Genomic DNA, 27256 nt, shown 5'->3' on the forward strand with positions numbered 1-27256 from the left:
CTAGACGAAGGCAGGAGTCGGATAGACTGGTCCCATGTTGATGGAATGTGTAATGCTTTAACTGTATATATACTTATGTGTTTGGAGGGAACGAAACCAGCAGAGAGTCCACTGGCAATTATGTCTGTACATTGATTTACCCGTGTGATCTTGTCATTAATCAAAATAAATTTTAAAAAAATGGTGATTCCCCAACACAGTTCCCCTTGCTGCATTATTTAGAGGGGAACCACACACCAATATCTAAGAATAATTTACGATAAAAAATATGCTTCTAGTCAACTCACAGTTTGGGAAGCAGGTACGGCCTTTAAAATATAAATGGAAATCTCCTAACACTCAGGGGTACCTAAATCTTTTACAACAATGCAACAACAACTAGACAAAGTATCAAACCTAGAGGGCATGAGATCACCTCAAACCCCAAAACACTGGGAAAGATAAACAAAATAAAATATTTCCATACAAATTTTAGTGAACAAGCGGTGTAATACCAGGGGAAATGTACACTTGCTTTACGATATGAAGAAGGTAAACGAGCGAATATGAAGCTGCTAGCTTGGGCAGTATGTCCTATTCAAAAAGAATTCATGCACATCACTACCATCTGTTCATTAGAGAATACACCTTTACAAACAAAAAGAAATCCTGGCTACTTTCTTAAAAGTCTACAGCGAACTATACACCACAAAATGGCCTATATCACTAAATTCTCTTAAACCCTACACTAGCTTGGATTAACGCTGTTAACAGAATACCACTGGTTTAAAAAAAAAAAATCCAAGTTGATGAGATCAAAACGGTGATTGATGGTGAAGTTCCTGGCACAGAGTCTAAATGTGAAAGTTTACAAAGCTAATAAAAATGTACTTGACCCACAACTGCTAGACATGTACCACAAGATTCTGGAGAGAGGCTTCTTCACATTCATTGTCCTGCAAGCTACAGTCACCATTATATTGAAACCTGGCAAATATGTCATTCTTATCACCCATTCTGCCCCCTCCTCATCTAAAGTCAGAGACCCGAATAAAGGAGTCAGAATTAAAGAAATTAAAGGGTGCCTTTCGAAACTCTTTCTAATTAGCAGGGCAACTAAACAGAATTCCCCCTCTTGCCTCAGCTTTTTGCCCTTGCTTTAGAGCCCTTGGATAGCTTATGCGAGTGGCATTTAAAAGAAATTGTACACCCTCACCTAAAAAATGTGCTGTTTCCCTGTACACAGTTTCCCTGTAAGCAAACTGTATTCTCTTGATTAAAATTCTCAAATTTACATTTATCAACTGTGAAAAAGGAAATTATTTGGAGCCCACTCAGGTATCAACAAAAATTGAAACAAATCAGAAAGTGTCCCACTCACTTTTATGGCTGTAGCCGCTGACATTGAAAATCCTCTTAAACTGGCCATTTCCACAGTAAGATGCCTTTGCATAATTATAAGTCACAAGTCAAGTCAAGGATATTTATTAAGCGCACATATCACCCGGGGGTCTCATGGCGCTTGCCTACGACTACGCTGGAGGTCAGATAAAGGGACATTATAGATGATCAAATAACCAGGTTTTTAATTCCTTACGGAATCGATTATGATCTGTTACGGAGAGTAATTGAAATGGAAGTTTATTCCAGAGAGCGGATGCAAGAAAAGAGAAAGATCTTCCACCATTCCTGGTGGTACGAATTTTACGTGGGGTAAGAAGAGACCTGAGCGTCCTAGTTGACTGGTACCAGCTGAGTTTTATTGCAAAGTAGCTTGGCCTGTTTCCGTACATATTCTTGTGCACTAGACAGAGGATCTTAAAACAAAGCTATGATCATAAGTGACAACTAAAAGTCAGCCTTAAAATTAAAATCAATAAATAGAAAGGTCAATAAGACGCCCCCAATGGTATGTCGTATTACTATCATCAAAATGGTGATACTTCCAAAACCTTTCACTTTTTGGCAATGCACCCTATCTAGTTAAGAAACAAAAAATTATTTTTAGGAGACTTTTCACTTTTCTTTCAGGATTAGCATTGGCTGGTAAACAACCCCGAATCAGGTGCGATAATGGAAGTTCTGCTGTGACAGAGATGGAACAAAATTTCTATGCCACCCAATTTTCTCAGTAATATTCTGGGTAAAACCAGAATTCCACATCTTCACCTAGCAACAGCAAGCAATCTGACTGAAAAAGGGTCACTGCAAACAATGCTCTCCATTTCACTTGCTAGAGTGATACGGTATGTACTACCTATTTGGATTCATGAGAGAGCATTAGAAAGGCAGGCTCAACAGATACATGCAACTAACTACCAATTGCTCAATAATCCCTATTACCCAGATACAAGAGAATATAATTAAAGACACCAACTGCCAAACAGAAGATAATCCTGTGAGAACTTTTTTAACAGCAGCCTCTTTAGAGCAACTTCTAGATACAGATTGTCTGTGTCTACTACTTTGTTATACTAAGAGCTCCGAGGAACAGCTAAAACTGGGTTCACCACTTTCCCACTGCCTAATAAATCCGATACCGCCCCTGTGGTTTTAACCCTTACTTATTAAAACGACCAACAAAAGATCTAGTCACTATTCTCTATGTATATCAAATTATCTTATGCAAATGTTTTAAGTGTTTAGAAGTCATCTGCCTACCCTTTAAGATTGAAATTGCTGCTAAACATGTCATGTGCTGCTACCTGTATGTAATGTACTCTGTGCTCATTCTGCAATAGTGCAATAGGATTTTACATTGCTATGTTACAGTTACATGCCAAATATTCATTGTTATGGCATTGGATATAACTTTACTTCAAACATTAATGTCTTACTTCTATATCTGAACACACGAAAATGAAGCAATAAAAAAATTGCACTCTCAGAAGTAGCCCTCAGCAGGTCATAATGGTACCAGTTTCAGACTTTAATAGTAAGGTACTCTGGAGATAGTAATCACAGTGACTCTAGTCTTTCTTTACCAGAGAAAGCTCAAATTCACTGAAAATCAGAGCTCCAAACACCACTTCATAACTGAGAGTCTCGCCTAAGCATCCTTGGGTCTTAGGTATGCATGGGCACACAGTCCAAGACTTAACTATAGTGAGGTTGGTCGGGTAGGACTCTGAACAACATAACAAAATTATCACAGTAGCATAAATGTAGGAATGTCTCAACAACATTGTGCATAAAACACTTTATTACAATCTCATACCTTAAATACACTTACAGTATAAACAGCAATCAAGCCAATGGAAAGTGCAATACACAAGTTTAACAATAATATACATTAATTCAGTAGTCTAACAATAAGAAAACAGTAGTCTCATGCGAGTACAAGGCATCAGTTAAAGTAGATGTTAGGCTTTATACAGTAATGACACCAGGATCCCTGGCTAAATAAACAATATAATGTTCACAATCCGTTAATGTTAAAAAAAAAATACAGAAAGCAAAAATAAAGAAGCAACATAATACAATATGGGGTTGCACTCCAGTGACAATATTGATAACCACTTAATAGATACTATATCAACAATAAAGCATTACAATGTTCCTGCTTCAAAAGGGGCTCACAAGCCCTGAAGCCCAGGGAACACAATTGACCACGAAGGTAACTTGAACTCACTAACTGGCTAGTCAATCGAGTCCCAGAAAACCACACACAGCAGGTAAAGAAAAAGGAGCAAGCAAAGGGATCGAAATACATTTTGGAGCAGTGCTGAATGGGCTCACCAAGCAGAGTCATCAGTATCTCACAGACACCTGTTAAGGTCGATCTCTTGGCTAGCCCATCTCTGTCTTTGTAGATGGGCTGAGAAGATGTTCACAAACATGAGTTAATCAACTAAATTGATTCCGGTGAAGCCTGTCTTGGTCCTGTAGCCAGAAGGAGAGGGCTCAGGCTCTCATGGGCTAGCTACAGGCACCAACACAGGGCAAGGTCAGAAGCAGAGCCACTAACTTAGTTCTAGTCAGGAGGAAGTGTCAATCACACCAGCTGCATACTCTGAAATGCACGCTTATCAATGGAGTTTGCACAGTTCCACAGTCCAGACAATCAAATGAGCTGCAGAGGAGATCCACCATGATTATTCCCAAACTTGGGCATATGTCCTCTACTATTCAGTGTCTAGCCCAGGTTTACAATTTTTAAAGGTCCAGACAAACAAGTGGGAAATCATGTGTTGTTCCCCCTCCAGATAGGTAAAAAAAAAATGCAAGTGGATTATGGGAATGACCTCTGTCTGCAGCACTCATCCTGCACCTGATAAACATCAAGTAAACGTTTGCAATCATTTATGAGTAACTCTAACAGGCAAACTGGCAACCTCTGCATCGCTTTCTTCTTTACTTCACTTGTATAAATCTTTGCAATTGGTCGCAGTATTTGACTGCATGTATTACACTTTTGAAAATTATAGTCTTTTTTTATGTTTACAGAGTGCACTATTGCAAAAGGGCATCCTGGCCCTTGGAGACATGTGAATCTGCAGCACTACATGCCAGGAACAGATGCTTCAAATGTAAAACGTTGCCCTGTAAGCATGTGTGGCTGAAGATACACATGCTGTGCATAGACTGCAAAGCAGTACTCCACCCTAAGCGGTAGCTAGCCTGTGGATGCTGCAGAAGATAAGAAAAGGGTATGGAGTAAAGCCTGACCAACGTTGGCTTGCTGGCAGTCTAATACATCCACACAGTAATGTTTATTGAAAGTATGTGGTGTAGACCAAGTAGCTGCTTGACAGATGTCAGCTATGAGGAAGTTCCCAAGGAAGGCTATAGAGGCCTCTTTTTTTCTAGTAGAGTGGGCTCTCAGAGGGGCAGACAAAACCCTTTTAGCCTTTGCGCCACAGGTTTGAATACATTTGATGATCTATCTGGCTATGCCTGATTTCAATAAAGCCTTCCACTTATACGATTCAAAAAAGCAACAAAAATGTGTCAAGTTTTTTTTTTTAAGGACTTAGTCCTATCCATATTAAGGCTCATTTAACTTCGAAAGTATGATGAGCCCTTTCTACAACTGAGTCAGGTTGAGGGGGGAAAAGCTCAGTGTTCTATAGACTGGTTAAGATGGTAATGAGAGACCATATGGGGATGAAATGTAGGATTAGTACGAAGGATCACCCTACTCATATAAACCTAAAAGAAAGGTTCTTCCAGAGGGAGAGGGTTGGGCTCAGAGCATCGACATGGGCCGTTAGATGTGGTGTGACCTGGGTTGCCATGATCGGGAGGAGTCTGTTCGCGCCACTGCTGTGACCTGTGGCGTTGGGCTAGGGCGTGCTGGGGAGTCTCCTCTACTAGATCTGCTGCAGCCTTCTGCTTTCCCGGAAGCTGCTGTAATGGATGGCGGTGCCTTGGGAGGCTGGAGACTGGGCCCCAACCTGCAGCGCCCAGACACCAGAGATTTGGCATCGAGACCCCTTGACGGTCCTGGCCCCATTTGCAGCACCACAGTACCCCCCAGTTGAGCGGCGGGAACCACTGCCCTTACTGAGTGGCCTGAAGGCCTCTGGGAGAGCCCCCTGCTCATGTCTGGTGTACACACTGCCTTCACTGGGCCTGCCTTAGAGCCCCTGTCCTCAGCATCCAGCCCTGGTGACCTTGTCTCTCGGGCGACCAGAGAGACTTTCTGCTGCAGCCGCCTCATTACCTGGTGCTTGGGTTTGGCATCCCCACTGTGGCATGGACTTAACTGGCAGCAAAGTGGGGCCCCGCATTCACACAATAGTTGCTGGACTTTGATGCTGGGCCATTGGTGGGGGACCCCCGCCATAAAACAGGCCTGGATGGGTGCCTACTGATCCCTCCGTCACCCCCATTCTCCAGCCCTCAGTGGTGGCACTGTAATAGAGCTTGGATCCTTGCAGAAGGACCGGGAGCTGGGAGTTGAGGTTTGATGCCGGTAACTGTTGTGAACCCCTCCCTACCTGCACCCTGTGCAATGCGGCCCTGCTTCTCATACGCACTCTGCCCTTCTGACAGCTTAGATACACTGGAAGTGCCTCCTCTTTCGCACTAGGCTAGTGGCCTCCCTGTGCACAAGCGGCCTTGAAATACTTAGCCTGGCCTAGACCCACGTTCTTGGACCCCGCGGAAAGAAGTAACCACCTTAGGAAGAAAGGAAGGTCTGGTTCTTAGTACAATCTTGTCCGGATAAACAGCCAGGAAAGGAGGTTTTGATGAAAGACTGGAGCTCACTCACCCTGCAAACAGAGGTGATGGTAACCAGAAAAGCAGTCTTAAGGTAAGAAGACAAAGAGGACAGTTATGAGGTGGCTCAAAGGGAGCGCACATAAGCTAAGTCAGAACCAAGTTCAAGTCCCATTGAGGCATTACGAAGGGAATAGGAGGAAAAAGAGGAGTAATATCCTTGAGGAAGCGATTTACAACAGGGGACTTGAAAAGAGAAGGCTGATCAGGAAGCCTAGGAAAGGCTGAAATGGCCGAGCGGTAGCCATTAAGAGAGCCTAGAGGAGAGCCCTGCTGAGCCAAAGAAAGAAGGAACAAGATAACCTCAGAAAGAGGGGCAGAAAGGGGATCCACAGCCTTTGCTGTGCACCATGCCACAAATTTGTTCCATCTACAGGCGTATACGGTCTTAGTGGAGGGACGCTTGGCTGCCAAGATAACATCACAGACTTCGGGAGGCAAGTCAAATGAACTCAACTGCCTCTGCTCAATATCCACGCAAGGAGGTGGAGGCTGGACAGGTTCGGGTGGAGTACCGTCCCCTTTTGCTGCGACAGAAGAGCCTCCCGAAGAGGCAGTCTGATCGGAGGATCAATGGCCATGTGTAGCAGCTCGGGATACCAGACTATTCATGCCCAATCCGGAGCCACAAGAAGTACTTGGGCCCGGTCACTCTTGATCTTCAGCACTCTGGGCAGAAGTGGTATAGGCAGAAAGAAGACCGCAATTCCACTTGCGACGAAAAGTGTCGCCTAGCCAGTGCCGCCTTGGAAATGCACGTTCTCCTCAGTGGCGAATATGTCTAACCAAGGCTCTCCCCACTGCTGAAAGAGACCTTGCTCCATCTTAGAGTGAAGACGCCATTCGTGATCCATCATGCACCTGCGGCTGAGTTCGTCCACCCTGGCGCTCAGGGAACCTGCCAGGTGTTGAACCACCAGGGATATGCCCTGATGTTTCAGCCATGTCCAGAGATGGAGAGCCTCTTGACATAGGGTCCACGACCCCAACCCGCCATGTTTGTTGCAGTACCACATGGCGGTGGTGTTGTCCGTGAACACCTGCCCTACTCTTTCCCAGACAGAGGGAAGGAACACATTTAGTGCAAGACAGATCGCCGAAGCACCAGAAGGTTGATGTGGAACTCTGACTCAGCCGGAGACCAGAGGCCTCTGATCTCAGCCTCCTCCATGTGACCGCTCCATCCCAGAAGTGGTGCATCGGTCACCACTGTGAACTCTGGTAGGGAGAGGGACCTGCCGTCGACCCAATCCTGGTTTGTTAGACACCACTGCAATTGGTGTGCAGTGCCCTCTGAGATCTGGACGCAATCGGACAGGTTCCCCTGATGTTGAGCCCACTAGAACTTCAGGTCCCACTTCCGAGCCCGCATATGCCATCTGGCATGGTCCACCAGCAGGAAGCAGGAGGTCATCAGGCCAAGTAGCCTGAGGGTCTTCCTGACCGAAACCCGGGATAGAGGCTGAAAGATTGGAATAATAGCCCGAATATCCCGGACTCGCTGTTTGGGTAAATAGACCCGAAACTGCGTCGTGCCCAGAACCGCTCTGATAAAGAGGCGCTTCTGAGAGGGAGTCAGGTGCGACTTCGGCACGTTGATGGAGAGCCCAAGCGAGTGCAGGAGGTCGGCCGTAGTCTGGAGGTGGGAGAGGACAGTCTGGGGGTGCCAGCCTTCAACAGCCAGTCGTCAAGACCGGGGAAGACTGGAACCCCTGATCTGCGCAGATGAGCTGCGATCACCGCCATCACTTTCGTGAACACCCGAGGGGCGCTGGTAAGGCCAAAGGGGAGCACGTTAAACTGTAAGTGCTCATGGCCTACCCTGAAATGCAGGTAACGCTGGTGGGCCGGCAGGACGGGGATGTGAAAATAAGCATCCTGCAAGTACGACGCTACCATCCAGTCTCCAGGGTCGAGGGCAGACAGGACCTGAGCTAGCGTCAACATTTTGAACTTCTCCTTCCAGAGGAAGCGGTTGACGTTCCTGAGATCCAAGATAGGACGCAGGCCTTTGTCCTTCTTGGGCACCAGAAAGTAGTGGGAATAGCAACGACTACCTACTTCTGGGACAGGAACTCGCTCAATGGCCCCCTTGGCCAAGAGTGCCGAAACTTCCTGTTGGAGAATGGCCAGATGATCCTCCGACATGCAATGGTACTGAGGTGGCATGAATGGAGGGGTAGTCTCGAAGAGGAGGGAGTTATCCCCTTCGGACTATTTGCAAAACCCACCTCTCTGACGTGATGGTGCGCCAGTGGGGGAGGTGATGGCGAATCCTGCTGCCTACTGGCGAACCTGAAAGGTCGAACTAGGGGGGGTGTGGAGGCTGCCGCAGGGGGTCTGTGGTGGACTGGCCCGCCAGCTGGGCCCAGAACCACGGCGGTGGTTCCCATGTCCCCGGCCACGCAGGGGCTAAACAGCTTGCGCTGGCCTGTGGCTCTTGGCAGGACGTGGCGGGGCACCCCTTCCGTAGCCATGAAAGGGGCAAAAAGCAGACTGTGCTGGGCGGGTGGTGGAGAGGCCCAAGGACCTGACCGTAGCCCGAGAGTCCTTAAAGCGCTCCAGAGCGTTGTCTGCCTTGTCGCCAAATAGGCGACCGCCATCAAAGGGCATGTCCATAAGGGTGGATTGGACATCCCTGGAAAAACCAGTCGCCCTCAACCAGGCGTAGCGTCGAAGGGCTACCGACGTGGAAATCGTCCTGCCTAGTGAGTCGGCAGTATCCAGCCCACAGCAGATGTTAAACTTTGCTGCATCTCTCCCTTCGGCAACTGCACGGGAGAGTACAGCCCGGGCCTCCTCTGGGCACTGTGGCAGCACTTGTGCCACCGTATCCCACACGGAGTGGGTGTAACAGCCAAACAGACATTCGGAGTTTACCGACCGCAGTCCCAAGCTGGAGGAAGAAAACCTCTTCTTCCCAAGATGGTCCAGCTTTTTGGATTCACTATCGGGTGGTGTGTTAGGGAATGTGCCTTTGGAGGTGGAGGCTTCACCACCAAGTTCTCAGGGGTGGGGTTTTGTGAGAGGAAAGTAGAGTCGCCCGGGCGGGGGCATTGGGCAATCATCCTATTCGCAGGAGCCTCTGTGTAAGGCCTGTACCAGGTGCCCATAAGTATGTCGGTGAGGGCTTCATTAAACGGTAGCAGGGGCTCCGAGGAGCTCGCTGCCGGTTGAAGCACCTCTGTCAAGAGGTTAGTCCTGACTGCCACCGTAGGTAGCTCGAGGTTAAAAGCCTCGGCCGCCCTACGCAACACCAGAGCGTGAGACGCTCCCTCCTCCTTAGCCACAGTAGGAGGACACAACATGCCAAGGTCTGGTGATGTATCCCCCAGTTCCTCTCTCCAGTCCGGTTCATAACCCAACTGCTCAATTAAAGGGTCTCCAGACCCCTCCCAGTCCTCCTCACCCTCCTCTGGCTGCCAACCTGATCCAAATGAGCCTTGGTAGACCAAGGGCACAGAAGTAGCTGTCGGCGCCGGATCCGGTGGCGGTCTACACCGGTCCAGCTCCGTTTCTACCTCGAGGTGGAGGCCGGGGTTGACACCAGCTGGGCACACAACCAGGGTCGGCTGCTGACGTGGTGCCGGTGTAAACTGGCGCCGGGGGAGGTGTAATTAGGTCGACTCGCGCCGATCCGGATCAGACCTGGATCCAAGGGAACTCACCGGAGCCACCGGCGTCGAAGCGCCAGCGCCCCCAACCGAGTCTGCGGGGCCCGACGCACGCCGGCGGAGTTGGACTGCCCAAAGATGGCATGCATCCCTTCTTAAAATTGGCAAAGCTGGGCAGGAGTTGCTCTGGGTCCTGGGAAAGGTGGGGGGGGGGACTCTGAGTCGACCCGTCGGGCTACGCAAGCGGAGCTGTGGGAGGGGCACCACCCGCAACCCTCGTCGCGCCGGCCGACCAATAGGGAGAAGTCGAAGAGTGACGATGCTTCTTCGACTTCTTCGTGTGCTTCGCTTTACCTGAGGAGTGTAAAGACTTGGAAAAAGGCTGGTGGGGGTGGCTCTGCGACTGGTCCCTCAACCTAACATGCGACCAGAACCTCAAACGGCATGGAGCCGAATGCCGGTCCTCGAGAAGCTTTCGGGACCACTCCCTCGAAGACTTCAGATTCATGGTCCAGCAGTCGGAGCACAACTTGGGATTGTGGTCGCACTCAAGGCAAAAGAGGCTCACGCGGTGCGGATCAGTCACCGACATCAGTCGGCTACAGGAGCCACAGGCCTTGAAACCGGGCATCCCTCGTGCACCAGAGTCGAAGACTCAAAAACTGTGTCGCCAAAAGTCGCCACATAGTCAGTCAAAAAGTGACTGGGGGTACCACTCTCTCAAAATCTGCGCTGGCTGGCGCGGAAAAAGAAAGAACTGACGTCAGCGTGCGAGGGCTGCATCTAAGTAGCTATCGCTAAGTCATCCTGGCGACCACGACGCCAATGACGAATGCGGAGCAGACAGACGCACCTATCGACGTGCAGGGGTACTGCTGACAAAAAAATTCTCCGGATCCAGTCTGACGCCTGGGGGTAATTCTAAGGCAAGGAATCCATAACTGTTTCTTTCAGATACCTCTGGTAAGCCTTGACAGCAAGGGTCCACTGGTGGGGACAAAAGAACGGGAAACTATTTTACTGGTTGCCTCCCGACTTTGCATCTGCCTTCCAGTTTCTTGATGACGTGCCTCTTCCTCGCTTCTCCCGCACTGAGCCCCTGATGCTGGATTAGTCCTTCACAGCTGAAGAGGTTGGTGCAGCTATCTCCACAGTGGCTTCCGGACGGGTTCCCCACAGAGTACTACCTGACGTTCCGGGATATTCTTGCTTCCCACCTCCTGGCCCTTTATAATGAGGTAGCACAGAGAGGGGCATTTCCACAGTAGACAGATGCTACCACCATAGTAGCAATACCAAAGACAGAGCCCCCCTTGACTGCCTGTGCCAACTACCATCCAATATCGCTCATTAATGGGGAGGTCAAGATCTTCGCTACAGTTCTGGACACCAGTTTTTTGCAGGTCCTTCATGTCCCCATACAGCTGGACCAATGCAGCTTCATGCAAGCCCACAGTAAAAGGCATTGGCTTTGACGCCATCATGTAGCCTTAGCCCACTGTCATCTCTTTCCACCTAACCTGGCCTTGCTACGAATTGATTTTTAGAAGGCATTCAATACTGTGGATTGGGGATATTTGGGACACTTGCTACACCACAGCTTCTATAGGCTTGTTCGAGCATTGTACTCTAATCCTACAGCACAAGTTCAGATTAACAGAGTAGTTTCCAACTCCTTTTTTATCCAGAGAGGGACCAGATAGAGTTGCCCCATGTCCCCTTCGCGTTGGTAATCGAACCAGTGGCACGCCTCCTTCATGGTGATGCTCAGATACGCAGGTGGCAATGAGGCGAGGGACATGAAGATCCCATAGCCTTCTCCGCGGGTGACGTCCTTCTCTACCTCGCAGTGAGTGGACCTCATGTCTCCAACTCCTCCAACTCTCCGGCGCGGTCTGAGTCCCTTTAAAATCGGTGTTAGTGCCTCTGGCCCGACCAAGATTGTTTTGACTGGCAAGGTAATGTCCCTATATATCGCCTTAGTTTTAAATACCTTGGCATTTGGATGACATTCCACCCTGAGCTTACCTGGTCCCTTAATCTAAGGCCTCTGACACAGAAGGCCAACGAAGATCCTGCCAAATGGCAATCACTTCCATTGAATGTGATGATCCTGACGAGATTTTTACACCTCTATAAGAACCTCCCGATACCCATTCTGTGGATCTGGTTCCGGGTTCTCAATAGGGCTCCAACCTCCTTTTTGTGGCACGAATCCCACCCTCGTCGATCCCTTGCTCATTGCAAACATATCCCTTACGATGGGGGCTTGGGTATGGCCAATTTATATCTTTATTACCTTGTATCCCAACTCCTGGTAATACATGACTGGTGAAACGGCAGTTGGTAGGACACTGGCTACAGAATGGAGCTATCGCTTTTGGGGTTTCCCTGCATTATGGATCTGTTTTACGTATCACGGATCTCTCCCCCCGCCCCCCCCCCCCCGGAGATGCTCCTCGGGTGACTGGAGTGGTCTTCCATGCTTGGAGGGCTGCACTCCGCCACACCTGTTGGGATACAAAACTTAGGCAGCAAACACCCCTCTGGCATGGCACCTGGCTGGAGGTGGTAGAGCTAGAAGGCTTTACAGATCTCACAGCTGGAGGGTGTATGGTCAGGTTCACACATACGGTCCTTCCAGGAAATCTAGGCACTCACCTCCACACAATTCTACAAATATATCCACCTGCGACACACTGTTTGTTCATGCAGCTCAGTCTGACCCACTTCCGGAGTTCAGTCCGTTGGAGACCAAGCTTCTTATGGGTGCTCTGGGCAAGGGTGGGGTCTCCATAATCTACTAAACTACTGATAGCACTGTGAGAAGTTGGCCTGGCATATGCTGTCTCCTAGTTATAGGGACACCGTGCACCAGTCCAATTTGACTCTTATTGATGATGGGTTTAAGACAACCTTTAAAGAAAGCTATCCTAGTGGTAGCTGTGGAGAGCAGCCTTCAGGCTAAGTCTTGAAGGAGTGTTAAGCTTATTGTTTTACCATCATAACCTCTTGAATAACCCAATGAAAGAGTAGCCCACACAGGTATCTTTATAAAATATATGTATTTATTCTAGACAGAATCCCACAGTCTCTTTATGAGGCTAGTGGCAAAGTTACAATTCAAACAAGCATTTATAAACACAATAAATAGCACAGGAATCACAGGGCACCAGGGGGGGGGACCAAACCATATATCAAAAAAGTGGTATAAGAACCACGACAATTCTACAGACAATGCCTAGGGCATTTAGGATCGCTGGCCCCTTAAGAATCCACCCCAGGTTATGAGGAAGGGGACCCACGGGAGGCGCGTGCAGTGGAAATAGCTGCTATCGGGATCTCTATTAACGCCTATGGAGAATGTCACGGTTTGATTTACACAGATTAAAGTCACTTCTAGCAGGAGAACAAAGTTAAAACTTTAGACTTAAGCTTTTGAGGAGCCCACCTCCACGAGAGTACCGAGGTACCACTGTTACCTGCCCCAGGGAAGCCGGGTGCATAGGTCGTTTTCGATGTCGGGTCGCGGGCTGATTTTCAATGGAAAAATGTTCAAAAGTGCTGCTAGCCAAAAGCGTCGATGATGCCGTGAAGATTGAAGTTGTAGAAGTTGAAGAGAAGAACCTGAAAGCAGAGGGGACAGAGTCTGGGTCACGGCACAGTGACCAGGGAGCTCAAAGCAAAGAGCCCTTCAATGTCGGGTGCTTCAAGTGGAAAGAGGTGTAGCTTGGATCTGCAGCCACGGGCTCCGGGAGGCTTCAAGGAAGGCCAGCTTCTGGAGGGCGACTGTCCCACGTCGGATGAGGGTCGCTGCGGTGTTAGTGTCCGGATTGGATCCACTAAGCCTTGGAAACCGCAACCCACGCAAGATGAACAAATCAGCTACTGGTGCACAAGGTCTGTGAGAGGTCTCCTTTGGAGAGACTGTAGAGCAGGCCTGGAGCAACCAGGGGAACTCTTAGTTGTTGAGATTGTCCTTCGCTCGGGCCCACAAGTCGAGAGACAAGGGACCGCGGAAGGCAGCAAAATGGAGTGCGTAAAAGAGAGCCCACGGGCCACCAGAGGGGGCTAGGGCGCTGATCTTTGGCACAAACGGTGCTTAGTGGTTGGCTCAATAATGGGCCAAAGCACAACTTCCCCACTGGTCAGGGTTGTGTGCTACGCAAGAGGTGGCCGGTGTCCTGGGGTATTGGGAATCTCGGCACCCACGCGGTCCAGGGTACACAGGTTTGCTGTGCACACTCACTGGCCTCTGGGATGCTTAGGAAACCCACCTCAAGGGTGCTGGAAGTCGTCGAAGTCCGTGAGAGCAGCGAAGTTCCAACCGGGTCACTTGCAGTGTTTCAGGTGCCTGCCAAGCAGGGGGATAACTCCTTTATCCCAAGGGAGATTTCTTCCGTCAGCTGGGCAGCAGCAAGTCGAAGGTCAAGACTGTAAAGTTCAAGATTAATCTGAGGCTCTGGGGCCACGTTATTCACCTTTATCCCCAAGATGAGGGGAGTGTCCAGAGTAGTGTCCACCAATGAGAGGTGAGGCGGGAAAGGGTGGCTACACCCTCTCCCCTTTGTGTGTTTCCCACCTGGGCGAGGGGCAGGATGCCCCTGAACCGGTTCCAAGCGGTGTATGCAGAATGAGGCTTCTGCAGCTGCCTACGTGCAACTCTGAAAGGACATTTGGTGCACCCACCCTGTTCCAATCCACATTATCCTGTCTGGGGAGATGCTAGCACCTCCCTGCCACAGGAGCCCTATTGTCCAGCTGGCGAGGCTGGGGTTTTCCCCAGCAACAGCCAGCCAGGGTCGTGTAGGTGGCGGGTAGTAGCCATTTTGTACTGCTTGTGCACTTTTAAATTGGTGTCTAAATTCTGCCGCTTTTCCCATATCGCCCCTCTAGCAGGGGGGAATCGTACCCTCATGCCCATGGCTGGACTGGGGGTATGATTCCTACATGGTTGACACTAAACACGATATGGTTCTGTGTAGCCATTCTCAAGTTATCGCGTTATCGTGATAGACTAATACTGCGGTTAAGAGTATATGGTATGGCTACACTACAAACAACCCAGCAATGATTTTACGAGGGTTGCAGAGAGGCCCTACTCATGTAGGGGTCCCCCCTCACACATACCTCAGCACCCTGCCTTGTAGGATTACCAAGGCCTGCTATAGGGGTGACCTATGAGAGTATATGTGTTGTAATGGGGTGGGATATAGGGTACCTATATCCCTGTAAGGGGTGCTAGCACCACCTTACCCAGACTACAGTAGTGGTCTGGTGGTGTCAGTTTGTATGGCTGTCCCAGGGTGGCACAATAAGTGCTGCAGCCCTGGTAGGCCTACTGAGGGACCCATGCCCTGGGTACCTAGGGTACCATCTACAAGGGACTGTCAGGGCATCCTCAGCATCCAATTGGTTGGTACCTAGGGTACTCACATTAGTTTTAGGGAGAAAGCAGATAGGCTGGGGTCCTGGATAGCAGGATCCCAGCCAGACTAGTCAAAAACCACTCAAATACCAGGCAAAAAGTTGGGGGTAACCATTAGTCAGATTCCACCTTCCTACAAGCACCAAGAGGGTTGTGAACAAAGGTTGATGGGCCCATGTGTGAGCTACTAGAATCAGTGTGAGGGATGTTTGCCAGAGTTTCCGAACCACTGATGGAAGGAGTGGGAGAGGCGGAAAAGCATAGGCAAATATCCCTGACCAGTTCATCCCTAGTGCATTGCCTTGAGAGAGCGAGTGTGGATACCTGGAGGCGAAGTTTGGGCATTTTGCGTTTTGGTGTGTGGCGAAAAGATCTATTTGAGGAAACCCCCAACTTTGAAAGTATGGGAGGAGAACTTGAGGGTGAAGTTCCCACTCGTGAATTTGCTGCCTCTGTCTGCTGAGAAGGTCGGCAATCTGATTGTTTACTCCTGGGAGGTGTTCTGCTAGGAGACTGATTTTGTGGTGAATGGCCCACTTCCAAATGTCTTGAGCCAGATGTGACAGATGGTGAGAGTGCGCCCGCCACCCCCCCCCCCCACTTTTTTGGTATATAATAAATAGCTGTCATGTCGTCGGTGCGAACTAGGACAGCTTTGCCAACAAAGGTGAACTTTAAAGGCTTTGAGCACTAGAAACACTGCTAGCAGCTAGATGATTTATGTGGAGAGCTCTTTGCTATTGACTCCACAAGCCTTGAACTGTGTGATTTTGGAGATGAGCCGCCCAACCAGTGAGTGACGCGTCTGCTGTTAGCATTGTCTGTGGAACTGGGTTCATGAAAGGCCGTCCTTTTGAAAAATGTTGTGTGTTCCACCACTGCAGAGAGAGAGAGAGAGAGAGAGAGGAGTACGGCTGTTTATCAACACTAGATCGGTTAAGAGACCCTGCGACTGGTTCCACTGACTTGCTAAGCATTCCTGAAGGGGATGCATGTGAAGTCTGGCATGGGGAATTATCATGATGGAAGAAGCAATCATTACCAGCAGTTGCATATATACTCGAGCCGGTAGTGAGTGAGTGGGCTGAAACAGGAGAACTAGTGCCTGAATATAGCGAATTCTGGCTACATTGGGGAAGGCTAGGGACCTTTGAGTATCTAAAGTGGCTCCTAGATAGTTTAGAGTGTTGGAAGGTTGAAGATGTGATTTCAAAACAATGACTGTGAATCACAGTTGGTGCAGAAGCTGCAGTGTCCTGCAAATGTGTTAGAGACACTTTGAATACGTACTGGCTTTGATAAGCCAGACATCCAAGTACGAGAAGACATGAATGTGTTGTCTTTGTAGGTGAGCAGCAACTACTGCCAGACATTTTGTAAAGACTCTAGGAGCAGGGGGCGTGGCCTGACAGCATGGCCGGCTAGTCGCATCTCTGCGTGGCTCCTGCCCCGTATGTCGAAATCCTGCAAAAATCCTGGCGGATTCGTGACTCTCTTAGTGGAAACTGGCATCGGAGCTCCCCCTGGCCTCGAGTGTCCCTGTCTGGAGGTGAGACGACAGCACGCAGAAGGGGAAAAATGCCGCTCGACATCCTGAGACGCGGCGGCTCACCGGTGCGCAAGATGGCGACGCTGGTATTGGCCGGGGGATCCGGGGCCGCTCTGTAAGCCGATCCTGACTGGCCCCGGGGCGGAGACCTGTGTCGGGACCCGGCCTGAGCCGCTGCCCTCGCCGCACCAATTGGAGGCCCTGTGGAGGCGAGACCGGAGGTGAGGGGCTGTTGTGGATCGCCCGCCCGCTCCGTGCTCAGAGACCCGGGTGCACGCTCTACGCGAGCCCGGTGCTGTATGCAAGCCGCGACTTGCCCACCTGCTATCCTGCCGCACACGCCTGGGAATCACCGCTGACGGTGGCGGGGCGGCGGTGTCCGCGTCGACTGGCGGACGGCTGGACTGAACTGCAAGGCTGGGGCTCTCAAGGTGGCCAGGGCCGTAGAGTTTGAGGCGGTCGCCGGTGGCCGGGGCACTCGCTCCCCGGGTTGGTGAAGGGGCCGCCCAGCCATGAGCCAGGGGAGCTGGACAGGTACAAATACAAGTGGCCCGTAGTGGAGATCAGGCCGGAGGTGGCCATTGGCAAGCCTCGTGTGCAGAGAGAGGCGGCTGAGGGGCGATTCATTTATTTTGAAGTGACATATTGACCCGGACTTGGGGTAACGCATGGTGGCAGGGTGGATATCCTTCAGACCAGACTGTGCCCTGGGCTGGACTTGCTTCGTTGGCCTGGGGAGCGAGAGGCCGCTGGGATACCCTTACCAAGTTTCCGCTAGACATACGGATGCAAAGCCACACCCAGATACAACACAGCCGATTGATGGACTAGGGTGCAGTGAGGGACTCGTACACACGCTTCCTGGGCCCGAGGTGCCCCGTGACGACTTTTCTGGGCCTGGGGTTACGGAGTGGAGGGCCCCGAGGACGCTCTTGACCAGCCCACACTGGAAATGGGGAAATATAGACCCCCTTAGAGGAGCATAAGCGAACAAAATCATGCAATATACAGTACCGGGCCCAACGTCGGCGGAACGCACCAGAGCGAACCCTGAGCAGGGGCCGCCGCAGGGATCGGCGGCGCAAGATAAGGCAGATATCCTGGAGGCCATTAGAGACTCACGGGCGGCGTTGGAGTCCAAGATGGATGGTATGGCCATGGACATCAATCACCTGCGCTTGGACCTACGGAAGGTGGCGGAGCGGGTCACTACTACGGAGGGGGACTTGACCTCCCTGCAAGCGGAGGTCCGACACTTGCAAGCGACGGTGTCTGCATTGAAGGAGCATACCTCATCTTGAAGACAGGGCGGAAGACGCGGAGGGGCGCTCGAGGAGAAACAACCTCCGTTTTTTGGGCTTTCCGCAAAAGGCGGAGGGGCCGGCAGCGGACCTATTTCTGGAGGAGTGGATCGGATCCGCCCTCCTGGGTCTTCGACTATCCAAGATGTTTGCGGTGGAAAGAGCCCACCGCTTCCTTGCCCCCCTCCCCCCCCCCGAAACCGGGGTCCCCGCCTAGAACCCTGATCGCTTGTTTGTTCAATTTTAGGGACCGGGAGGCGATCCTACAGTTCATCAGCAAGAATGCCCCCCCCGGTTTGAGAACCAAGAGATCCATATCTACCCGGACTACACGAAAAAGGTGCAAAACTTGCGGAATGACTATCTGAGGGTCAAGAGGAGGTTGAGAGATCTCAATCTAAAATACAGCCTAATGTTTCCAGCCTGGCTCATAGTACAGTATGCAGACAGGGTCCACTTTTTTAACGACCCACAGGAGGCCACGGACTGGATGGACCCGATGGGCCTGGAGGGGCAAGATCCACATCAAGGATGGCAGGAGCTGAAGAGACGGAGCGGTCGACAGCGCACTCAGCCTGGTCGCACTGGAGGACTGCGGTCCGTGCCACAGGGGACAGCGGATGGAGGTCGCATCATGGTGGGACCGGATGGCACCATGAGAGAAGAGTTGGGGGGCATACCGACGCAAAATCAGTTTTCCCCCTTATGCCTCGTCCAAGAAACTCAATCGGAAACGGAAGGCACTGCTGACCCAATAGCTGGTGGCTTGTGAGCCACAAATTTGCAAGTATGGGAACTGCCACTTGGGGGAAGGTGGCCGGCGGGGCTGCACTAGATGCTGTAAGTAAGGACCTCATCGCTACTGTACCCTACCTCTACTGTGGAGTGCCTGTGGGGGGGTCCTCAGTTTCAGGGACTATAAGGGGGAGGTGGGAGAGTAGCGATGAGGGGGGGGCGGATCCGCCACGCTGCTGTTTAGGCATCCCAGCTGTGGTGTGCTGTGCCAGCTCGGCTAGACCGCTGGTTGGGCGGGGCTGCGCAGCGCCGGGCAGTTTGGTTGTACAACAAGGACTGGGGTTCTTCCTTTTGTAGATTGTCATTGTTGTTTCCACTGTTGCGGGGGTGGGGGGGGGTTTCAGGGGAGGGTGGTGGTTATGGGGCAAAGTCCTGAGTTCTCGGATCTAGGTTGGGTTGTGCGAATGAGGTTCTACTGCCTGTGGGTGGGGGGGAAGGTTCACATTGTTTTTGTTTTATTGTTTTATGAGGGGAATGTTCTATGTCGGGTCACCAGAGGTCAGGAGAGCCTTCGGAGGGGGCGGAGGGGTTCCCGTCATTATACACTGTGGCTCTTACCACTTCTGCATCAGGTAATGCGGTCCACCGAAACTTTTTATTTATGGCAGGCGATCAGCAGATCTATAAACTTGTAAGGTGGAATGTTAGGGGGCTCAACAATAGGGTCAAACTGATTCGGATAGCAACATACCTTAGGCGATATAAGATAAGTGTGGCCTTTCTACAAGAGAAGCACCTCTGGGGGGATTGTCTCAAGTATGTCCAACGGCGGTGGAGGGGCCAGTTTTTCGCGACCTCCTACTCGGGGTTTGCAAGGGGGGCACTTATATGGGTGGCGCCTGGGGTCCCCTTTAAGGTTTTACAATGTAGTCATGATGCCGATGGGAGATACGTGGTGGTGGAAGGGACACTGGATGGGAGACATGTGTTTAGTGAACGTTTACGCTCCAAACACCGACGATGGGGACTTTTTGGCTAAGGTCCTAGGGAAACTAGACCTGCCACCTGACATGGAACTCATTATAGCAGGAGACTTTAATTGTGCTTTGGATGGGGATTGGGATAGGCACCCCCCAAAGGTAGATGCTAAACCCAAGACACGGGAATCCATACGCTAGATGATGAACAATTATCACCTACTAGATATATGGCGGCACCGTAACCCCGATAGTCGGGTATACTCCTGTTATACTCCGGCAGCTAAAATGCATAGCAGGCTAGACTATTGTTTTATTCAGGAATCAGCGGCTGGTCGGATTCTCGAGACACAGTACCTGGCCCGATATCTATCCGATCACTACCCCCTGCTGGTGGCCTACACTTTGGGCCTTCCGCGTTCCAAAATACCGTTATGGAGATTGAATACTGAGGCCTTGACGGCCCCGGTCTACAAGGAGGCGATCGCGACAGGGTTGGAAGGCTATTTCAAGGTGAATTGGAACACGGCTAGCTCGAGGGCGTTTGAATGGGATGCGATGAAAGTGGTGTTGAGGGGGATATGTATGTCCACGGAGGTGGGGGTGATGAGAGTGTTAGAGCGGGACCTAAAACAACAGGAGAAACACTTACAGACCCTAGAGGTAGAACTTCACACAGACCCAGAGGGGCCGGCCAAATGGACGGAGCAGCAACAAAAGATAGGGGATCTATGGGAGTCACTGGGCAAGTACAATAGGACCACGAGTAGGCGTCGATGGTACACTGAGGGTGATAAAGCCGGGCACCTGTTGGCGCGTTTGATCAGGGAAGAGACTCAGCCTCTCCCGATACTGGCCCTTAAAGCCGGTCAGGGCAGAATGGTTTATACCCAGTATGAGATTAATGCAGTATTCACCTCACACCGCCCAAAAATATATTCCGAGCCCAAATCCAAGGTCGCCCCTCAGGCTTTGGAAGCCTCCCTTGCTGAGATGAATCTACCTTGCCTTGACCCAGACAGTCCGGCATCCCTGTGGGCACCCTTCAGAGAGGAGGAGGTGAGAGCCGCGATCGCCCATTTGAAGACCGCTAAATCCTCCGGAATGGATGGCATGGCCGCGGAGCTATATAAAGAGTTTGGGGGAGTCCTGGTCCCTAGGCTCCTGGACATTGTTTTGGAGGCCGGTGAGACTGGCGTATTGCCTGCCTCCATGCGTGAGGCGCCGATTGTGATGATCCCCAAGCCAGGGAAGGACCCCTTACTCCCCGCCTCTTACAGGCCAATCTCAATGCTCAACGTAGACCTTAAGATCATTAGTCAGGTATTGGCCAATAGATTACTTCCGTATCTCAGGCGATTGGTACACGACGACCAGTCCGGTTTTATTCCAGGAAGGAACGCACTGCGGAATATCTGCCGTCTCGCCCATGTCATGCAATCACTAGAGGGCAGGGCCGAACGGAACACCCTGGTATTCCTAGATATCGAACAGGCGTTCGACTCGCTCAGGTGGGACTATCTGTGGCAGGTGCTCCTAAAAATGGGGATCGGAGAGGGGTTTGTGAATTGGGTGAGACTTCTTTATACTCAGCCGGTGGCGAAGGTCCGTACGGGACGATATGTCTCAGATGCGATAACACTAGCCAGGGGGACGCGACAGGGGTGTCCGCTCTCCCCCTTGCTATTCCCCCTTGCAATGGAGCCATTAGCATGCCATCTCCGTAGGGTCCTTCAGGGGCAGGGTATTCAAATTGGGGCCATTGAACATATCGTATCACTATACGCTGATGATGCACTGGTGTATCTACGGGAGCCAACACACTCGCTTCCAATACCGATGGCGACTCTGGGTCGATTTGGCGAGGCCTCTGGACTCTATGTCAATAACACAAAATCACAATTATACCCGGTCGGGTCGGAGGCTGCGAGGAGCGGGGTACAACTCCCAGAGCCGGGGCTTCCATGGGTGTCAGATACGTTGCGCTATCTCGGGATCTGAATTAATAGGGACAGAGACATTTTTTACCAACATAATATGGGGAGGATTCTTAGAGGTCTCCGAGGCAGTATTGCCTTCTGGAACACACTCAGGCTTTCGCTGATGGGGAAGATCGCCTTGATTAAAATGGTGGTGTTGCTTCGATGTCTTTTCACAATGCAGGGCTCCTTCTTTGAACTCCCACACCAGGTCTTCAGGGATCTCGATGCAATGCTTATACAACTATTGTGGAATGGAAAACGTTGTCGGGTGAGCCTAGAAGTCATGAAACGTACTTGGGGTAGGGGCGGTTTAGAAATCCCGGACCTTGAACTTTATTATTTTGCGTCCCAATTACAGCACGCAGTGGCCTGGCTCGATACAGACCCTTCATGGGAACTATCGCTCCTGGCGAACACATATGGGGATCGCCACAGCTGGGTGCGCTTCTCTGGCATACAAAAGGGCGACGGGACCAATGTCCTCCACTGGGCAGATTGCCGGTTGCCATCTGGGCCAAGGTGGTTCGACGACTTATACAGGTGCAACCGTTTGCCCCAGAGGCGGACTTTTGGCTGATGCCGCCTTTTGCGCACATTGACAGGGTAATGTCTACTGACAAATGGAAGGCGGGAGGGTGTCTTATGCTGTCAGACCTCTACCCTGACCAACTGTTCATAACATACCAAGATGCAGTGGACTCTTTTGAGCTGGGACTGGGGCAATTCTTGCAATAGGCCAAAATAGCGGCAACAGCACGACATCTATGGCCTACATTCCCGGAAGCCGCGGAAAACACATACTCTGGTCAGGATGAAAGCCATGGCGGGAGGGCGGAAACTTGTCACTCACCTGTATAGGGCGTTACGGGAAGACAGAAAATGTGCACCTCTCAAAATAGAAGGTAGATGGCAGGAAGAGAGCCCACAGGAGATCACACCATGGGAGTGGGAAAAAATTCACGAGGGTGTACGTAAAGTGGCGGTGTCCAATAGATTTAAGCAGATACAACACAATATGGTCCACATGACATACCTCTTACCCAAGCGCCTACACACTATTGATAGCTCGAGGGATCCAAGGTGCCCCAGGTGCCGCTATGCAAAGGCAGATTTCCCACACATGGTTTGGTCGTGTCTGATGATCCAGATATACTGGACAGCTATCCTAGAGGACCTGCAGAGAATAACAGGATGGAGAGTTGCCCTGGAGCTGCGTACTGGTCTCCTTGGACTGATTCCCCGGGACCCCAAACGTAAAACCAGCAGGAAGTTCCTGGTGTTGGGTCTTGTGATAGCTAAGTTCAGTTAAAAGTTCATATGATTGTTCATGACAGTATTCCTGCTGACTCGGTAGACACTTCAAAGGCAACCCTAATTGGACTAATTGTTGCTGGACAGAGACTGTGAGGCTTCTTGTTCGTATCTGTTTGTAAAATAGTATTGTTTTACTATGTGCCGTGAACCTTAAACCCGCAATAAAGAAATCAAGAAAAAAAAAAAAAGACTGGGAGCAGTGATTATTCCGAATGGGAGTACCTTGAACTGGTAATGCTGCCAGCTACCACAAATCTTTGAAATTTGCAATGAGCTGGATGTATTGAAATGTGGAAATATGCGTCCTTTAAGTATAGAGTAGACATAAAGTTGCCCTGTTGCTAGACGCTGTTGGGGTGAATGTTGTACAGTTGTGATCAGTTTGGTGGACTGGTCACTGCACCACGTTCTGATTTGGATGGAGGGCGGAGTACGGGGGAAGGGGATTGACTGCATTTTGTTTTGTGACCTAATAAAGTCAGTTTGGAAAAAAAAAAAAAAAAAAAAGTTGCCCTGTTGCAACAGTGGGAGCACTTGTTGAAGCATCACCATGTGAAAGTGTTCTGATTGTATGTAAAGGTTTAATCATGGAGGTCCAAAATAGGTCTGAGAGAACCGCCTTTTTGAGTATAAGAAAGTACAGGGAGTACACGCCCGACCCCTGACATTGCAGTGGTACGGACTCTATGGCTCCCTTCAAAAGGAGATGCACCTCTTGTTTGAGGAGGTGTAAATGGTCCGGTGACATTTTTGTGTGAATGTGGAGGAATGTTTGGAGGATTGTTGGTAAGCTCCAGGCAATAACCAGAACGGATAATTCCTAGCACCCATTTGTTTGTAGTTATTGATTGCCAGACTGGTAGGAATTGTGAAAGACACCCCCCCAACAGGTGTTAAATGTTCAGTGGAGTGTAGGCAAGTCACTGTTTGGTATTGGACGGGGAGGTGCGTGTATTGGAACCTCTACCTCTACTTTTGCCATTGTTGCCTCAGCAGCCCCCTCCGAAGAAACCCTTGGAAGCAGAGGGCTGATTGTTGCCTTTGTACGGTGTAGAGGCAGTGTCTGAGGAGGTATTCTTGGACCCCCCATGATTGAAGGAGCGTCGAAACGAACCACGGCCAGAAGGGGACTGAAGAGATCCCATAGATTTTGTCACGTCTGTGTCCTTTTTCATCTTTTCTAAGAATGTGTCTACAACAGGACCAACGTGGTGGTGTTTGTCAAATGGTATGTTAAGAATGCAGCTTGAACTTCTGGTACAAACCCAGAAATTCTTAACCATGCATGCCTTCTTAGTAGCACACTGGTGTTGACGGCTCTAGGCACAGTGTCAGCCGCATCTAACGCGCACCTAATGGAATTGTTAGAAATTAGCTTTCCCTCTTGCACTAGGTCTTGAGCTTTGGACTTGTGCTTATCAGGCAGGAATTGGAGCAATTGCTCCATTTCGTCCCAATGCACCCTATTGTACCTGGCTAAAAGTGCTTGGCTGTTAGCAATGCACCAGTAATTTGCAGCTTGGGAGGCTACTCTTTTCCCAGAGGGGTCTATCAACTTAGACTGTTTGTCCTGAGGTGGAGCATCTCCTGACGTTTTGAGAATTGGCCAGTTTACAGGCATTAGAAACTACAAACAAATCTAAGACTAACTGGCCCTTGAAGTAAACTGGATCTGATGGTGCTGATTTATACTTTTTGTCTATCCTGGGGTTGAGAAGATGTGCCCAAACAGGATCCTTAAATATGTCATCCTCATGCCTTAGCATACCTTTGAGCATGGGGAGTGTGAGTGGATCGTTGAGAACTGCTAAGTGTTTCAAAAAGGAAATCCTCCTCAAGAGATTCTTTATGTAATTGAACCCCGTGATAATCAGCAGCTCAGCTTAATAGTTCTATAGAGCATACGTTGTCATGTGGTGAAGGTTTAGTAGGGTAAAGATCAGGATCGTTACCTGTGGGAGAATGTGGTGTAATCCTTCTAGGGGTCTGCAGGTGCAGGATTACTGGTCCAATCCCCATCCTGATCACCCGTCATCCTGATCATCAGGTGTGTATGATGGTGGTAAATTAGTAGGGGTAATGCTGTGTCTCTGGGGAAGGAGGTGATGGAGGAGGAGAAGGGTTAGTGCCCACATGTTTCCTCTTTAAAGGAATGTGATAGGCTTTCGCTGAATCAGATTTGCATTCAATTGGCAATTTGATCGCAATATGTCCAGTTTTTGGATTGATGTACAGTTCCTTTTGTTTCGGGTCCGGTTTTGGAGGTGGGACATCGAAACGGGGCTCCTTCGATGGAATCAGAGCATCTTTATGTTTCGGCGCCGGTATCTTGGGTGCCGAGGATTTAGGTTCTGAAGATGATTCGGTGTCAAAGGAGGTGGGCCTGAGACAGGTGTTGGCTTCGACCCTGAAGGTTTTGGCTCGGTGCCAGAGTGTGGACGACTCGATCCTGAGCAGGAAGGCTTTGATGTATGTTTCGGTGCTGAGCCTGAAGGCAGGGCGTTGAAAACATGTTCTCGGTGTCGACCATGGACCGAAGCCAGGGGTGGAACAGGAGCCTTGTTCTTCTGCTGAGTTGGACATTGGGGCAAGGGAGGATTGGTACTAACGATACGCTGACCTTGCGAGATGTCTTTGTCCATATTGGAGCCAGAAATGGAGACGGAGATAGGCTCTTCTTGCTCTTCCTCGGCTCTTATGGCACCGACAGTTTCTTCTTCGGAATCTTCTCTGAAGAGTTTGAGTGGAGCCGGTGTTTTTGCTCTGCATGTCGCAACGTCAAGCCCGATGGTCGCAGAAAGTTTTCCTCGAGCGAAAAGATTTACACTTGTCGCAGTCCTGTTCGTTGTGCTCTGGGGAAAAGCACAGGTTGCACACTTTGTGCGAGTCTGTGTGCGGGAACTTCGCATGGCACAGAGGGCATAATTTGAATGGAGTCCATTCCATCGACTGAGAGGCCAACAGACAGGTAGGCCCGACGGCCTTTCACGAGTTTGCCCGATCTAAGAGAGTTTTTTGTATTAAATACGACAAGCAGAGAAGGTAAATGCGTGATTGAAAACAATACCGTTGAGGGTAAGTGGGTTGCGCACCGAGAGAAACCCAAGAAACCGTGTCGAACCGGAGCGCAGCAATTCACATACGAACCCAATGGAGGAAAACAAACACTAACAATGGAGTCAATGCCCAGGCGCACTATCACCGAAAGGAGGAGTCACCTGCTTCGCGACTGGAAAGACTTCTTTGAAGAAAAATAACTTGCAAACATCTGGACCCAAAACTAGATGGCAGGAGTATGCAAAGCATGTGATCTACAGCTCACATGCCTCGAACACTAAACTCTGACAAAACAGAGATAGCAGTCACCAACAATAGGTCCAACCTTTGAAATCCTTCCTTCTGGCCCAATGATTTGGGTCCTCCTCACTCTCCAAAGTCATCGGTAAAAAGTCTGTTTTACAATTGACGAGGATCTATCTCTGAAACCACAACTTGGCTAAGTGAGATCCTCCTGCTTTTTCCAACTTCGCAGAAATTAAGAAGATCAAGAAATCCCTCATTACCAACGACATGGTCCAGGTCATAATAGCTTTGGTCATGTCGAGAATTGACAACGCCAACTCTTTACTTGGGTCTCCCTAAACGTCTTCTGCGGAAGCTTCAGCAGGTCCAAAACCAGCCTGCTCTGCTGATCTAACAGCTTCCCACCAAACGTTGCCATATTGCTAAACTTACAAAAGGCCTTCTATGGCTCCCAGTTGCACAGAGATCTACATTCAAAACATGTTGCACTTTTTTCAAAGCCTTGAACATGAAAATTCTGGCATTTATAAAATCTCGGATCTACAAGTACTACCCCAACAGAGATTTCATACCCACCCATTTCCACCACTTATTAATCCCCCAATTTAAGAGGTTTAGGATAGGTGGAGTCAGGTCTTTATTCACAGCTCCTCTTGTCTGGAACGCCCTCCCTCTGGAACTCAGGGCCATCTTTAATTATAGGAAGTTCAGATCAATGCCGATGACTTGGCTCTTTAATCAAATCTATTAGTAAGTTTCCTAAGCCGTGCTGGGGCAGTTATCTAGCGCCAATAGATCGTTTGGTGTATGTGCGCTATACAACCTCAAGTAACATAACAAGGTAAGCAT

The 27256-nt window shown here is 50.0% G+C and overlaps 1 protein-coding gene across 5 annotated transcripts in view; it reads right to left on the reverse strand.

Annotated features, from left to right (window-relative positions):
• PTPN4 (protein tyrosine phosphatase non-receptor type 4) overlaps positions 1–27256 on the reverse strand; it is a 1082125-nt gene that overhangs the window by 619234 nt on the left and 435635 nt on the right. The gene's annotated exons all lie outside the window — the stretch shown is intronic.

The sequence above is a fragment of the Triturus cristatus genome, chromosome 3_1 (assembly GCF_964204655.1).
Source record: "Triturus cristatus chromosome 3_1, aTriCri1.1, whole genome shotgun sequence".
Taxonomy (NCBI): Eukaryota; Metazoa; Chordata; class Amphibia; order Caudata; family Salamandridae; genus Triturus; species Triturus cristatus.